Source organism: Cygnus olor, chromosome 9, assembly GCF_009769625.2.
Source record: "Cygnus olor isolate bCygOlo1 chromosome 9, bCygOlo1.pri.v2, whole genome shotgun sequence".
Taxonomy (NCBI): domain Eukaryota; kingdom Metazoa; phylum Chordata; class Aves; order Anseriformes; family Anatidae; genus Cygnus; species Cygnus olor.
In genome coordinates, this window is record NC_049177.1 from 653,385 (window position 1) to 668,223 (window position 14,839).

The window sequence follows — 14,839 nt, forward strand, 5'->3', positions numbered from 1 at the left end:
TTTCCACTCAGTAAAATACTGCGCAGCCCAACAGGAAGAGTACAAGTGGGATTGCAAACAGTTGCTCTGCTTTGATTTACCTTTACTGTCTTCATCTGGAGATTTTTGATGACCTTTTTTTACTGTCTTTCAATTTTGGGAAACTCAACTTCCCCTCCGTCTCTCCCTCTGTGTTTTATTTTCACGGCACGATTTAGTCAGGAGCATTTTGAAAAAATGAAAAAAATAAAAAAGAAGTTGATCCATATTTATATGAACCTCCTGCTTTAGATCTAACGTTAACATGGCATTAAAACCAAATAGACGGGCAGAAATCAGCAACGTAGCTTAGAAGAAACGCTTGTTATAAGAGCCGGATTGCAAAGCACCGAAGGAAATATTCAGCTGTTACTAGTTGCCAGTTATATAGAGAATTTATTTCTATCAATCATTTCATTTTTTTTTTACTAACAATTACATTATCTCGTTTACAACAATGTAGTAAATGATCTTTAGAAAAATAGCAATCGGACTTCTCAAATAATCCATTTGTAAATGAAAGGAATCCAAATCTAATTTATTTGGAGTCTGACTGCTCCCTGATGAGTTTATTTCTGCTCACACAGCTAAGCGTGAAGCGTGTGTCCAGCTCTGCCAGCCCTGATCACCCCAAGCAGCGCGCTGGGCTGCAGCACAACCCCAAATCCCTGCAAAGGGCAGGGCAGCGAGGGGTTTCAGTGCCCGGACTCCGCTCGGGGCTTCTGCCGAGGGTTAAGAGCCCTGCATTTGGCACTTCTCGGCTTTGCTCTGTTCTGCTTTTTGCCAGAGCCAAACTTGACCTGGCGGAACCAAACCTTCCCTATAGGCTGAACCGATCCTTTAGATGATTTGCTTCTGTGTGGCTCTTTTTGACGTGGACACACGTTTGCTTGGGCTTGTAGGTCACTGGTGACCTGGAATAACAGAGCACCTACCCCTAGAGGCAAAACGACCGAAGTGAACCGTAAGGTCAGATGAGAATTCAAAGGCAAGTTGTGTGCACCCCGCTCCCGCTCCCCTCGGCGGGGAGAGCAGGGCTCAGTCCGGCGGGGACGGGCGCTGCGGGGCTGCAGCCCCGCACATCTGCACGTGCCCCGCACTGCCTCGTCCCCAGCTAACTCGCTGGAAAAGTGCACCTGGAGGAAACGGAAAGGCAGGGAGCCCTCAGCTGAAATGGGCATCGACGTCAGGAAAGTTTTTTAGGAGGGTTTTCCGTGGTTTTGCTGGGAGTTAGGGGCTGTTGGAAGGAGAATTGCCGGTGAAAAGAGAGACGGACGGCTCTGCACAGGGAGAGGGATTTCAAAACAGAAACATTTGTTTAAAGGAACGATCACGGCATTAGAAATATATATATTCCTTTATGTAAAGAAGAGCAAGCTTTCCTTTTTATTATTATTTTTCCTTAAGCCAAGAAAAATAGTTTTAAATACTATAAACTCTATATGAAATAAGAGCTTGATATTTTCCCAAAGCGATTGTTGATCTCGGTTAATTTTAGCCAAGCTCTCGTTTACATTTATTAACTTTCTCTGTGCTAAAGGTAATTCTCTGGACACCCCGAGGAAAGTTGTGTTGCCAGCAGCCCCATTCCTGCCAGAAATCCCCCCAAACGACGCGTGCTCGTTCTGCCCAGAAAAGCGCTCTTTCCAGAGGCACAGGGCAGAGCTCAGCATCACCGCCCGTTTCAGGGATGGTTTTCTTTGTCTTTATACCTTCAGTTTTTAAAGGATGAGTTTTACTGGCAGGAAGATCAAGGATGTGTGTGTCTCTCCTATGTTTGCTATGCTGTGCAGGTATCTCTAATTAGAATAAGACACCCCGCACAATGAGGAGCTATTGTACGGGTGTTTGAAGCACAACAGTTCCTCTTCTGGTTCAGAATCGCTGCCTACAGTTATTCTCCGATTTCCGATGCCTATTATGTATACAATCGAGCCTATAATTACCTGCTGATTTCTTTGTAGTAGTTAAAGAGACTTTGTACTGTTCGGGCAATATTGTCCAGTCGTTATGTCTCCAGAAGCTGTCATGAAAGCTTGAATATACTCTGTACAATCTGCAAGTAATCAATTAAATTTACGATCTCGACCCACGCCCCCCTTCCACACACACATTTCCTGTCCAAAGGAGAAAAACAGAGATATGAAGGTGTCTGGGTGTCCTTCGCAGCACCCTTTTACACGGCGGCTTTGGGAGGAAAACGAGTGCCAGGCTCTGTGGGTCTCTGCGGGAGCGGGAGCAGGGCGGCGACGAGTGCCGGGGGTGGGGGGGTGCCCCCAGGGGCGCTGCCCGCAGGGTGGGCACCGGGGGCTGCTCCCGCTTCTCCCCTCTCTCCTCCAGTTTCGGGGGGGCGAGCCCAGCGCTGGGCGACCCCCCCAGCCCGGCCGGCCCCGGGGGCTGTGAGCACCTCTCTATGCCGACCCCCCCCCCCCGGCCCCCACCGGTTTTGTCCCCGAGCCCAGCCGCCACCGTCCGCCCCCCCCTCCCCCCCCCCCCGGCCCCGCTCCCTCCCCTGGGCAGCCGCCGGGGTCCGGGTGGCCGCGGCATCACCTGGAGGGGGACATGGGGGGGGGGTCCCTGTGCTCCCCCCAAAAAAAACAGCTGCCCGGGGTGTGTCTGTGCCTGTGTGAGGGAGGGAGCGAGCTGCCCCAGGCATCTCCCTGCTTTTCTGAACACCGACCCGCTGGGGCGTTTTTCAAACGCTGTTATTAAAACAACATTTAGGGAGTGTGCATAATTGTACAGTTAAAAGGCATGGCTGATGTCTCGCAGCCCAGAAGGTCGGAGTGGGGTAGCAGCTCCCACCCCATAAGATGAGGGAGGAGGGAAGAGAGGGAGCCTGAAGTTTGACTGAGGCGCTCTTAAAAAAAAAAACAAAAAACAACAGAAGAGAAAGGCACTTGCAGGCAGACACAATGGTGGATCCGCCCTGACCCAACAATTAATCTTGGGAAGAGAATGTGACCAGATAGGGTGGGAGCCAGTTCCCCGGGAAACTGGGGGGAGAAGGTGGAGGGAAGGGGGGCTGATCTTGGGCCCCAGGCCTGCTACATCTTCTCCCGGTACTTATCTTTCAGACAGGTGAAATGCAGCCCAACCCCCTTCTCTTCTCCGTCTCTCGAAGGCCCAGATACTACCTGCAAGTGGGTGCTGTGGTCCCTGAGTCCTCCAAATGCCATATAAACCTGCTGCCTTGGGAACTGTGTTTACAGCCGGGTCCCCTCTGCAGTCCCTGGGCACAGACTCTGGGGAGTGGGGATGCCCCAGACAGTGAAGGGTCTGATCCTTGGCTCAGAGCTGGGGGTGCCATGGACTGGACATGGGACCAGGGGACCAGAGCCCCATGCAAGCCTAAGGAAGGTGCTGGGGGACACCTGGAAGTGTGAGGCGATGCCAAACAGGTACAGCAGTGGAGACTTGGCTGGTTGGTGTGCCAAGAGCATCCAGGTTGTGGCCCTTGTGCCCACCTGACAGTCTCCCATGCTGGGAAGAGGCTGAGTGTTGTCCCTGTTTCGTGTCTGTCTGGCAAAAAGGCAGGAGTGAGGCATCTGAGCCTTCTGCGGCCAGCCCAGCACCCACCCTGCTCCCAGCCTTCCAGCCAGGGTGCCTCTGCCTCCACTTACAGACTGGAGTGAGCGTTCTCCAGCAGCACACAGTCAGACTTGTGGGCAGAAGCACTTTTACATTGACTTTAGCTGTAAGTTTGGAAACTGAGGAGTTCCTTTTGAAAATAAATAAGAAAAGGAAGCCAGAGACTGAACAAGCCCTCACCAAGGATGCTGGAATTTAACAAGCCTTCCTCTAATTCCCACTCTCTCCCCAACCTGTTGTATTGTATTGCCCAGAAATTGACTCCAACAAAGTAGGAAACCAGTCTGTGTTGGAGTTAATCACCGAATCGTATGGGAACACATATGGGCACCAAGGCCAATGTAACTGATACAGCACAGACTGGTCATTTCTGTTGTTTCCTTAGCTGACATAAAGAAGAGGAAGTAGCTGTAATGCAATCCTTTTGGAGAAATCAACACTTCCCACTGCTCGAAGCTAGGCAAGGAACCAAGCCTTGTGATTAGGGTTAATTCCAGGAGGGTTACGTGTGTAGTGTCACGTGTAAGCCCAACCAGCCGCTTGTCCTCATAGATGGAACCAGGACTGGGCCCATTTTTTTCTCCAGGATTATTTACAGCCTGTCTTACACATATGTGGCAGTGCCTGTTGCCACTTACAAACAGAGAAGTCAAACACATACTTGCATGTTTGCATGGACACTCCAGTTGCTTTGCTTTACTGGCACGTAAAGCCAAGATTTCAGCATTTCAGGTCCTCATGCTTCCACATTTGTCTGATTTCTAAGAAAAGGACATTAGTGTCACATTGATTCCTCTAATTTTCACACAAAATCATGATTTGGAAAAAAGTCTCATTTTGCATCATGCATTACAATCTGTGATGGGCATGTTGTTATTTGCACCCACCTCTGTTCTTGATATCAGCATTAATTAGTAGGCTCAGGCTATCCTAATTTGGCCCTGGGCAGGGTCAGTGCCTTTCAGTGGTGGCCTGGGCCCAGCAGGTGGCAAGGTCCCAGGCTGCAGTAGAGCCCTTAGGGCCAAGGCCAGGGGACAGCTGGGCTGGGCAGCACCCATCCGTCCTCCTGGCTGCTTTGGGGAGGAGGTGGGGAGAAGGAGGGGGCCTTTGGCACACGCCGTGCCCGGGGTCAGCGGGGCTGGAGAGAGCCCAGCACACACATCAACTGCCCTCCTTCCCTGCCCCTGCAATCCTCAGGCACAAAAGTAGACCCAAATTATAAAAGCCTGTTCTGTGCATCAACAACAAAAAAAAGCCCCCTATTCTCCCCTGACTTTGTTCTTTTGATTTTTTATAGATCAAAGGCAGGATAGAGAAAAAAAAATTGGCAGGCAAAGATAGACATTGTTCTAGTGACAAGACGAGGGTCCTGAAAGGAGAATGCTTGCTCCATCGGAAGTGGCTGCGTGGCAAAGGGAGAAACCTCACTTTTCAAGCCCCTTTGCGAGGCATTGTCTTTGGGGCTGGCGCTGCTGCCATACAGTAGGGTCCCCATGGCAACGCAACCTGCTGCTGCTGCTGCTGCTGCCCCTCTTCCAGAGCTGAAGGCACTGAAAGGCAGCTGAAGTGACTGGGCTTAAAGAGCAACAGAATAAACAATATTTTGATTCATTGGGAGAAGAGAGAGAGGCTCCTGCCCCCCCACCCCCGCCCCCCGACCCATGAATGCTGGCATTGTCCATGCTTTTCTGAATCTGATTTACCATATCATAACCCCTAGGAAGAAGAAAACATCAATATCCCGAAGGAATGGAGATGTTTCTATGGAAAACCTAGGAATTTTAGTCCATAACAGATCTGGTGTAAAAATCAAAGAGATCAAAGGCGGCGCTCCCAGGAGTATAGATGCGTCTCTGAATTAAAGATGGACGATGCAGACTACAAAGTACTTTTTTTCCACCCCTCTTTATTCAGGCCTCTGTTTCCATTTCAAGGGAAGCGCTGTCCCAACATCATATCTGAGCCCAGACAGTCACTGCGAACAATGCTCGCGAAGGGGGAGAAACGCTAAAGAAAGCAAATCATAACAACCATCCGGCCTCGCAGGATTGTTTCCATTACAAACCCGAGTGCAACAATTAATTACGAAATTGTAAAAAAACAAAACAAAACAAAATAATAATAAAAAAAACCACAACAACCCTAAAAACAAAAAAACAAAAGAAGGGTGGTGGTGGGGAGGAAGTCTCAAGCGAAGCGAATGATCCAGATGATGCAGGCTGCGGGGGCGGGGGGTTCAGAGTGATGTGATTTGGGGCGGCAGGTCACCCCCCCAGCCCGGCGGGGCCCAGGACCCTCAGCTCTGCCCCGCATTTTGGCTGCGGGGAGGGAGCGCGACCCCCGCGCAGTACCTGTGCCGGGCACAGAGGCTCCGTGCGCGCAGGGGGCGAGCCCGCGGACCTTGCGCGCCTGCTGAGCCCGGCGCTGGAGGGCAGGGCGCTGCGAGGCAGCTCCCAGGGGGAAGGCCGGGTCTCCTCGGGCCGGCAGCGGCCCTCCGAGCGGCGAAAAACAAAAGCGAGCCGCCGGTGTGTGTGTGGGGTTGAGCCAGCTCACTCATCGGCGCGCATCTCTCTGCCACTGCACCACGCACGGCCCCGACCCGCTGCGACAGCGGCGACACGGCTGTCCCCTCGGGGAGAGGGTCACCCCCGCCTGCTCGCCTCCCTGCCAAGCCACCCCTGCAGAAAGGTGCAGCTCTTTCCGCCCAGACGCCCTTGGGCTTTTTTTTTTTCTTTCTTTCTTTTCCCGGCTGCTGGGAAACGCGGGGGGAAGAGCACCTTTGTTTGGAGCCCAAGAAGATGAATATTGGAGAAGTCAATTAAGTTGTTTGGAAACACATGCAGAAAAAAATGCTGGGACTAATGTTATGAAGAAAGCCAATTAAAATGGTTTGATAAGCATATGTATTAGCAACAAGTGTAGCACAGAGGTCAGAAACAACACTAAGTAAACAGAGTTGACAGAAGAGTGAATCTTTTGTGGCGGGTGCGCAGCTGTCCGGCCTCCCTTTGTCCGGGCTGAGGCTGGGTGCACGCTCCCTGCTGCCCTCTCCCCAACTCAATGCACAAAAACAGATTGGGATGTTCTGCATGCATAGGCAACATTGCAGCTCCAGTCCTCCCTTTTCTGTTCCTTCTTTAGGAGACAGGGCTCTCCAGACATTTTTTCCTGACAGTAACAAAGCGGGGCTGTAAAACAGTTCAGAACAGGAGGGGAGAAAGAAGAGAAAGGAGTCCCCGAGGGGTAAAAAAGCGCCATGTCACGGGACAAAAGAATAGGAAGTTGAAAATAGAAATAAAACTGAAAGCAAGAATTATCTTGTTAAACAGAGGTGCTTTTTGTCCAGAGTCGTCTTTGTGAAAGTTTTTAAAGTATCACGACGTGGAACAAGTGTGTAAGTCCCCACACGTACTTCAGTCAAAGATTCATGAGCTTCCGCGAGCCTTGATGGCTTATTTATGTGTCAAATTCTGCAGCTTAAATACGTTTTAAAAAACAGATCTAGGGTTAGTCGGAGTCCCGCAGACATGGCTTAAAGCGTGCGGGGCGGGCAGGGGGATTCCTCCCAGGTCACGGAAAGGAAATGAAAAGATCAAGAAGCAACCAGCCGCTTTCTTTTCGTTTAAAGTCCCGAGCCCAGCCCTAGGCCGGGCTGTTCGCCGCCGGTCCCGTCCCCCTGCGCAAAGCCGTGCTTGGCGCAAGTGGCACGGGATGGGGCCGGCAGCGGCAAGAGAAGGGAGAGCACACAACAGGGCCTTTTTCTGGCAGGAGAGGTGATGTGCCAGGGCAGGGAAAACCCAACCGGGCTGCGGCTGGGGGCTTGCACCGGACCGGCCCCGCTGGCTCCCAGCTGGTTTGCACCCCTCGCAAAAAGCCACCGCTCCCCGGGCACCTCTTCCCGGGCACCTCTTCCACCGCTCCCGGGCACCTTTTCCTGAGGCACCTGGAGGGAGCGATACCGCCCCTCGACCTCGGGCAAAGCCCCGTCTCCGCCACCTGGAACCCTCCGCACTCCTCCCTCCTCGCCGAAGTCACTTCAGAAAGTCCGTAGTAAAAAAGAAAGGGGGAAAACAAAGTCAAGGTGGGAGCAGTACCAAAGCCCCAAGTCGAGCAAACGCACTTCTTCCCAAAGTCTGCTCATCTCCAACCCCTCCCCAAGGTAGGCAGAGGATGTCAAAAGTTAAGCCTCGCTTGCCTTTCCCGAGAAACCATCTTGAAGAACAACTTTTGTCAAACCGGAGCTGACAGGGAAACCTCAGGAGAAACAGTCCATCTCGGCTCCCAGGGACAACACGTGTTGCCCAGTGTTGCCCAAATTGCCCGCAACATTGTCAGAGTAGCTATGCGGCAAGTGGCTGCTGCAGTCCCCTGAGAAATTGATAGCTCTTGCGCGCTTTTGATCTTGGACTCTGGTTTAGTCAAGTTTCAGTTTGGAAAAGACAAATGGGAAAGCCTAAATTTTATGACTTCGGGATTTGAATATGAATCTTCGGTCTGGGCACAAGAACACACCAACCCACTGCAAATCAGAAGGGGAAAATCATTATAGCCTGTCATTGGAGTTGTTGTTCCGCCTTTGAAGTGGAGTCCAAGCGCAAACTTTTCTGATGAATCGAAGTCGTTAAATTTTAGTGCAGATGAGTTATGGCTGAGCTTCCAAAATAGTACAAATGTTTAATAAAAATCGTCTCATATGTGGCCTTTTAGAATTGTCTTGTTTCACCAGCGAAAATTAAATCTGGGATGGCTCACCCCTTTCTAAATGCCATCTTCCCAGTAAACTCCATTTATTAACATTATCAATTTTCTCTTTCAAGTCTGTCATTGCCGTGATTTAAGGGGACTCTGTCTTAAAGCGAAGGTTTCACAATCGGAAAAAATAAAAAAAAAGCTGACTCAAGTCACGCCGCTGCGTGATTTCGGAAGCGCGTACAAACGGCCCCGGGGGCTTGCGCGCACGGTGCTGAAAACCCACGGGGGGACAAAGGCAGGCCCCAGGTGCGACAAGTCTGTGGGGTATGGGGCCGGGGCGAGCTCCCACCCGAGCTGGGCCCGCCGTGACCTCTCCTTGCACTTCCGAGCGCGGCACCTTCCCCGGCGCTGCGCCCGCACCCCCCTCGTGCGCGGGGAGCAGCCGGGAAGGCAGGGGTAGTGTGCGCTTTCGACATGGATTTCAGTGAAACCAGATGCCAGCGTCTAAATTAATACTAGTGTTTTGCAGATTCTATAACCATTAAAGCATCGAATTAATTAAGTTCTGCGGCTTTCTTTAAGTCGAACGCTATCGCTTTATTCCCATCGACGGGAGGCGGGTCAGAGCGCTTGGGCACAGTCATCAGATACTTTCCAGAAGTTTATCTGTACATCAGAACACGTTCTGAACCAATTCCAGGAACACTCTGCTTCTTATCCATGAAGCCTGCAAGCTTTGGAGAGTACCGTATAAATAGCACGGACAAGCCTGTGATTCCAGCAGAGCAGACCACAGCCCTCCCAACCTGGCCACTTGGAGTGCTTGGATTTCATAGGGGGGGAGTGGGAATTGGGGGCTGGAGCTTTTCTTAAACTTTTGTTTTTCTGTGTTTCTTTTACTATTATTACAATATTTGAGAGGCACTTTCCTGTAACCCCGGCCCGACACAGCTAGGTAAAGTCAACAGGCAGCGTCTAAGTTACAAATGTTCTAACGGGAGAGGGGTTGGCTGGGGACTTCTCTCGTTCTCCACCTTGCAAACAAAAAATAAAAAGTTTCCTAGAGCACAGGAAAACCCCGATGACCTTACATTTCACCCCGCACATTAAAACAGTGGCTGAGCGCTGCCTGCCTGAGAAGAAAAAGCAATAGACTTAAGAGGAAATTGAAACAAGGACAATTCTGCTGAGATTGAAGTTGATCTGGTACATCTTTTGGATTAGATCAAGACAACTGGGTTTGATTTTGCTTGGCTTTACAGGGAGGAGAAAACCGCATCAAGGTGGGGCCCAGGGCTTCAGAAGGGAGCAGTTGAGGCGCCCCCCTCCCCAGCTCGTGCGGTGCCTTGCGCCAGGCAGCGAGGCAGATACGGCTGAGCCCTGCAGGAGGAGGACATCTCCGGGCGGGTTTTGCATCTCCTTGCTGAGAAAGGGGCACGCACCCCCAGGCGAAACTCATCCTTGGGGCCCCGGACCGACCCTTGTTCCTCCCCCTCCCGCGGAGCTTCAGGGGTTGTCCTATGGGGTCGGGGCCGCCCGGCCCCCGGGCTAGCCAGCCCGCCTTCTAAGGGGGACTCTCGCCGCCAGGTTTCCTCCTCCGAGAGGAGCTGCGCCTCGCCAGGGGTCGTTACGCGGCGAGAGCAACCAGCACGCTTTGGCACAGCCCTTCGGGGAGAAAATGACAGGCTAAACACAGGCGAGGGGCAGGGGTTCTCTGGCTGCTGGGGATCACAAAGCTGTCCGCAGACTTTCCGAGAAAGCAGAGGAGGAAGGAGAAACTTGCTGCGCGGGACACCGGTGCTGGGCAGCTGTGTGCAGCGACGCCTGAGCAGGGGGAACGACCGCGCAGCAACTGCTTCTTTATTTCCCTCTTGTTTAATCCCACGATTACCATTACCCCTGCATGCCTTCCCCTGTGTGTCCTCATTCAATTAATAAAAGAAAAAAGAAAGGAAGAGAACCGTACCAGAGGCCTTTGGAAAGCTGAGCAAATCCCGGGCTTGGTGTTAGGCAAAAGGCATCGCGTTGCTCGCCCGGCTGGGGGCTGGCCGCGGCCGTGCGCGCCCGCGGAAGGGCAGCGCGGAGCGCCCCGCGCCCCTCCGTCGCGACACTACGCCTGTCGCGACGTGAGTCGGGCCCCGTCAGCGCGACAGCAGCCCGCGGGGCCAAGGAGGTGGCTGGAGACTGCTGCGCTCCGGGGCGATTCCCTTGACATCTTCGGAAGTGGGAAGGTTTTCGGGCTTCCTATGGTCATGGCCAGGGCTGGGGCTCGGCCGAGCTCGCCAAGACCCTCTGAGGAATGTAAATATTTCAGTTTTTCCTATGAGAAAAAAAAACCCTGCCTGGGGTAGGTCCCCGAGAGGGAGTTTTCTGGCCACGGCCAGCCACATCCCCTCGCCGAGGGACATCGGCGAGCCCTGACGGTAAACGGGGAACCGACTTCATTGCCAAGGGTCACACTTCTGGTAGCAAAGGGCTGTTAATATTTTAATTACATATTAAAAATATAACCCGATTAAAGGATGCGGTTTATTGGAATAATGCGAGCGTGTTTCAAAGAAATCAAATACCCAGAGTTAATCAATATTCAGACACTCGAGGCTACAAAGCTAGGTGAAAACAAAGCCTTTTTCAGCAGCGTAGCAGTAATGCGCGGCACCTGAAGTAAGTCACTGCTGGGGAGCTCTGTCAGACACTACTAATTAACCTACTTTTCAACTGAGTTGATGTCAACTTTTCCTAAGCCAGGAGAGAGACGCACTTTTCCTCGGGTTTCATCCTCGCCCAGAGCGGTCCTTCCCGAGCAGCACCCCCGGCTCTGCCGCCGCGGACCCGCTGCGGGTCTCGGGGCTGCCGCTCGCCGCCCCCCCAGCCCCGGCCCTGAGCCCCTTGGGCTCTCCTGGGGGCCAGGCAGCATCAGTTCAGCAGCCTAAGCGCTCTCCGATTTTTTTTTTTTTCCTCCCTCGTGTTTCTTGGAGCGTGTTAGCGCAGCACCGGTAAGAATGACCTTTTTCCCCCTCCAGGAGTGACCCCTGGCTCCTAACTGTTACCCGACAGTGAGTGGCCAGGGGACAGCCCTCTTTCGACCCTCGGAGTTTCAGTAAAGAACCAGTTCTTTGCACGGAAAGAAGCCCATTTCCCAGAGGGATGTAACACGGTGCTGCTTGTTTTACTTTAACAAACCCCAGCCGAGCAGAAAGACGATACTAAAGTGTCCCTTACAAACCCAGGAGCGCCTCTCATGGATTCCTTAATTTAACAACGCACAAGTCTAAGTCTCCTAAATAGCGCCCTTCCCTCATATATGAGCAAATCAAGAGCCCTAACTTTCTTACTATTGAAACAAATAAAAGAAACCTAACCTTTCTCCCTACCTCATCTTTTCTAAGCCAACAGTGAGGAAAACTATCCCACCCACCAAATTTCCTTAGCACTTGTATTAGGCACAGCCCTGTGCCAATGTATATCACCTGTGGGTCTGACCCATGGCTATATACAGGAGAGAGCACAGCCTCTCCCTTCCCAAAGTTCCTGCTAAGTGAGAGAGGACAACTGGAGGTTTAGTAGGAAGTGAGCTTTAAATAAAGGGAAACGAAGAAGCTGTTCAAGAAATTCACAAGTTTGATCACAGCTCTAGGGCATGATTTGTGAAGAAAGATAGCACAAATAAGACTCATCCTGGAGAGGATGATAGCTTAGGAGAGCCTCTGAATACACTAAAAAATATATATTGATAAGAAGAGGGGCTGAACACTTCCTAGTTCACTGCAGACAGGAGAAGAGAGAAGGGGCTTAAACTACAGCAAAGGGGGCTCGGGCTGGAGGCAGAGCAAGGTCTCCAGCTGTAAAGAGCACTGAGTGCTGGGGCTGACCTGGAAGGCTGCTGGGGCTCCAGCCATGGTGGAGAAGGCAGACAAACATCTAGGTGTGACGTGAGTGTGGGGATCCTGCCTTAAGGCAGGAGAATCACTCTTAAATCTCTCTGGTTGTACCCTGTATCACTTAGGTAAGAGCAATGTCAGGTTCAGCACTAATGAAAAATAAAGTCAGAGAACTTAATCTTGTAGTATCAGTATGCTCAAGGGGAAGAAGCTTTTGCAAGAGGAATTGCTCTGTATGTAATTCCTCTGCTACTGCTCCCAGCAAGCAGGGCTAGCTTTGAGGATAATAAGGCAGGCTTTGGCAGCAGAGGGAGTATTTTAAGTATTTAATCATGTACTTACCATATTAAGCAATAAAGGACAAGCCAAGTGAAAGGGAGAACTTTGCTAGGTGAGAGGACTGAATACTGCACAGGTCTCCAGCTAACATGTGCTCCACTGAGGTTGTTTCAAACTGTGTCCTGAGGTACTGAGATATTCCTAACTTTGAAAATCTATAACTGTAGAGCTGATAGCTTTCCTGAAGCAAGTGATGGGTCTAACTTTTGAAATCAGTGTGGGTGTTCTCGTTGGACATGTCCAAGCTTCTTAGTTTTAATTATTCTACCCACCAGATCGCTGGGGATGAGAATCAGCACCTGGCCAAATGCTGAAACCTAACTGACTTTGCACCTGTGTGGCTCTGAAATCAAACAAACAGCTCTTTCACAACTGGGGGCTGAGGAAAACCAATATATGTTATCTGTGTTCTTCGTTTCTTAATGTATTGGAGGAAGTTTATGAGGGGTGGTGGGAAGTATGGAGAGAACTATTTCTAATGGAAAGCAGAAAACAGCTCAACAGTGCTCTTCCGTGGAATTTAGTTGTCATCCAAGTGTTGTCCATAAGCAGTACCATTCCAAATATATCCACCTGGTAGCAATGGGTACAGCTTTAGAGTTTAAAATTATTTTTTTTCTTATATGAACCTGAAAACATTCTTTCTAATGGGAGACAAGATGTTTGGTGAAGAACTCCCACTCTTTCCTCTGCTTTGATTTGAGCTTTTTTCTTTTCCATTTACTAACTTATGGAAATAATTTGCAAACATATTGTATGTTTTAAAGTTTGAGATATTGTGCCATTTGTTCTTATGCAGACTCTCAAGTGAAGTCATTGTGGGGGTTCTGTTTAAACAGTGGATGTGAAGAAAGCTTCATGTATTTCACAGGTTGGTGGGTATGGATTTTGCTACGGTATTTCCCCTCCTGCTTGTTGCATATTTGTGGATCAACTTCTCACTTTTCATTTAAAAGGAAAAGAAAAGTGATTCTAGCAGCCTCAGTCACAGTGAACTATATAAAAATAAATTCAAATCCTAAACCAATCCTTTATTGCCATTTTGGGTTGAGGAGAGGCTGAAATGATCTGTAGGTATGAACAATTCCATGAATTTTAGAAGACAGAAAATTCGGAAGCAAAAATCGGATTGGGAGGAATGCAGTACAAAATAAATACCATATGCATGACTCATCAGCATGTTGTTTCTTTTCACATTTAATTATAGCAAGGCTTTAAGATCAGTCATTTATCTTAAACTACTAGTAAGCACCCAGCTTCTTTAGCAAAATGCAGTCAAAATTCAAGGATTTCAGTCCCATTTTGCTCTGTGAAAATAGTTGGGACATTGGCTACACGACAGAAATAATAAGCTTCACCTGTGATAATTTCATTTTGAAAAGTTTGCCTTGCACATGTTTTGAGAAGATAAACACAAGCACATGAGCAGTGCAGCAATTACGATGCCAGACAGTCGTTTGTATTGAATAGGTCGTTTAGAGTGGAGTTCTGGCAAGTGTAAATGTCTGCTGTGCAGCTTACAGCTTCTCTTGGGCACAATAAGATTTGTGAAAATGTTTTCTACTTTGTGTTTCTTGAACAAACATTTTCTTTGGAGGAGTCAGGGATGTGTGTCTTTTTCTTGTTTGCTCTCCCTGAGCACAAAAGACAACATAATTATTACATCTGAGGTGGTGGTGGTGTTGAGGGACTTTCAGCATGGTTGATTTTTTCTTAATTAAAATTTTTTCTCCTCTGGCTAAAATTTTTCAGAAATGTATTAATTGTCTGTATAACTCATATATAAACCCTACAATTTATGAAATTACTATTATTATGGAGGATGGATACTGACATTTTTGCTTTCATATACTGAAAACTTATTTGTTCTCTTGTTGGTCTTATGAAATGACATGGTTTTCTGTGTAGAAAAATAGTCTTGCAGTTTGGATTTTGCTTGTAGAGACACCCACAGGAAGGGGGTTGTATTTTTTTTTTTTTTGGTGCATGTGTTCTTATATAAAAATAAGGGGAAAGTCTCGTGTAACGTTACTTGTGCAAAAACTGGCAGACTTAGCTTGATACAGGATGGCACTTTGTGCAGCTGGGAATAAGATTCCTTATACTCTCTACTCTATGGCCTATCATAAGTTATTTGATGAGATTATCTGGTCATGTTCAGCACCAAAAAAAGGGAGGATAAAAGGGAATCTGAAGAAATAAAAAATTGAAACTTCCTCTCTGTGTGATCCACAAATTATAGAGAACTCATTAGAAAGACAGACTATCCACAAGAACTCTGTTCTGTTACAGTTGATGTCACCTTGCAGTGCTGCAAG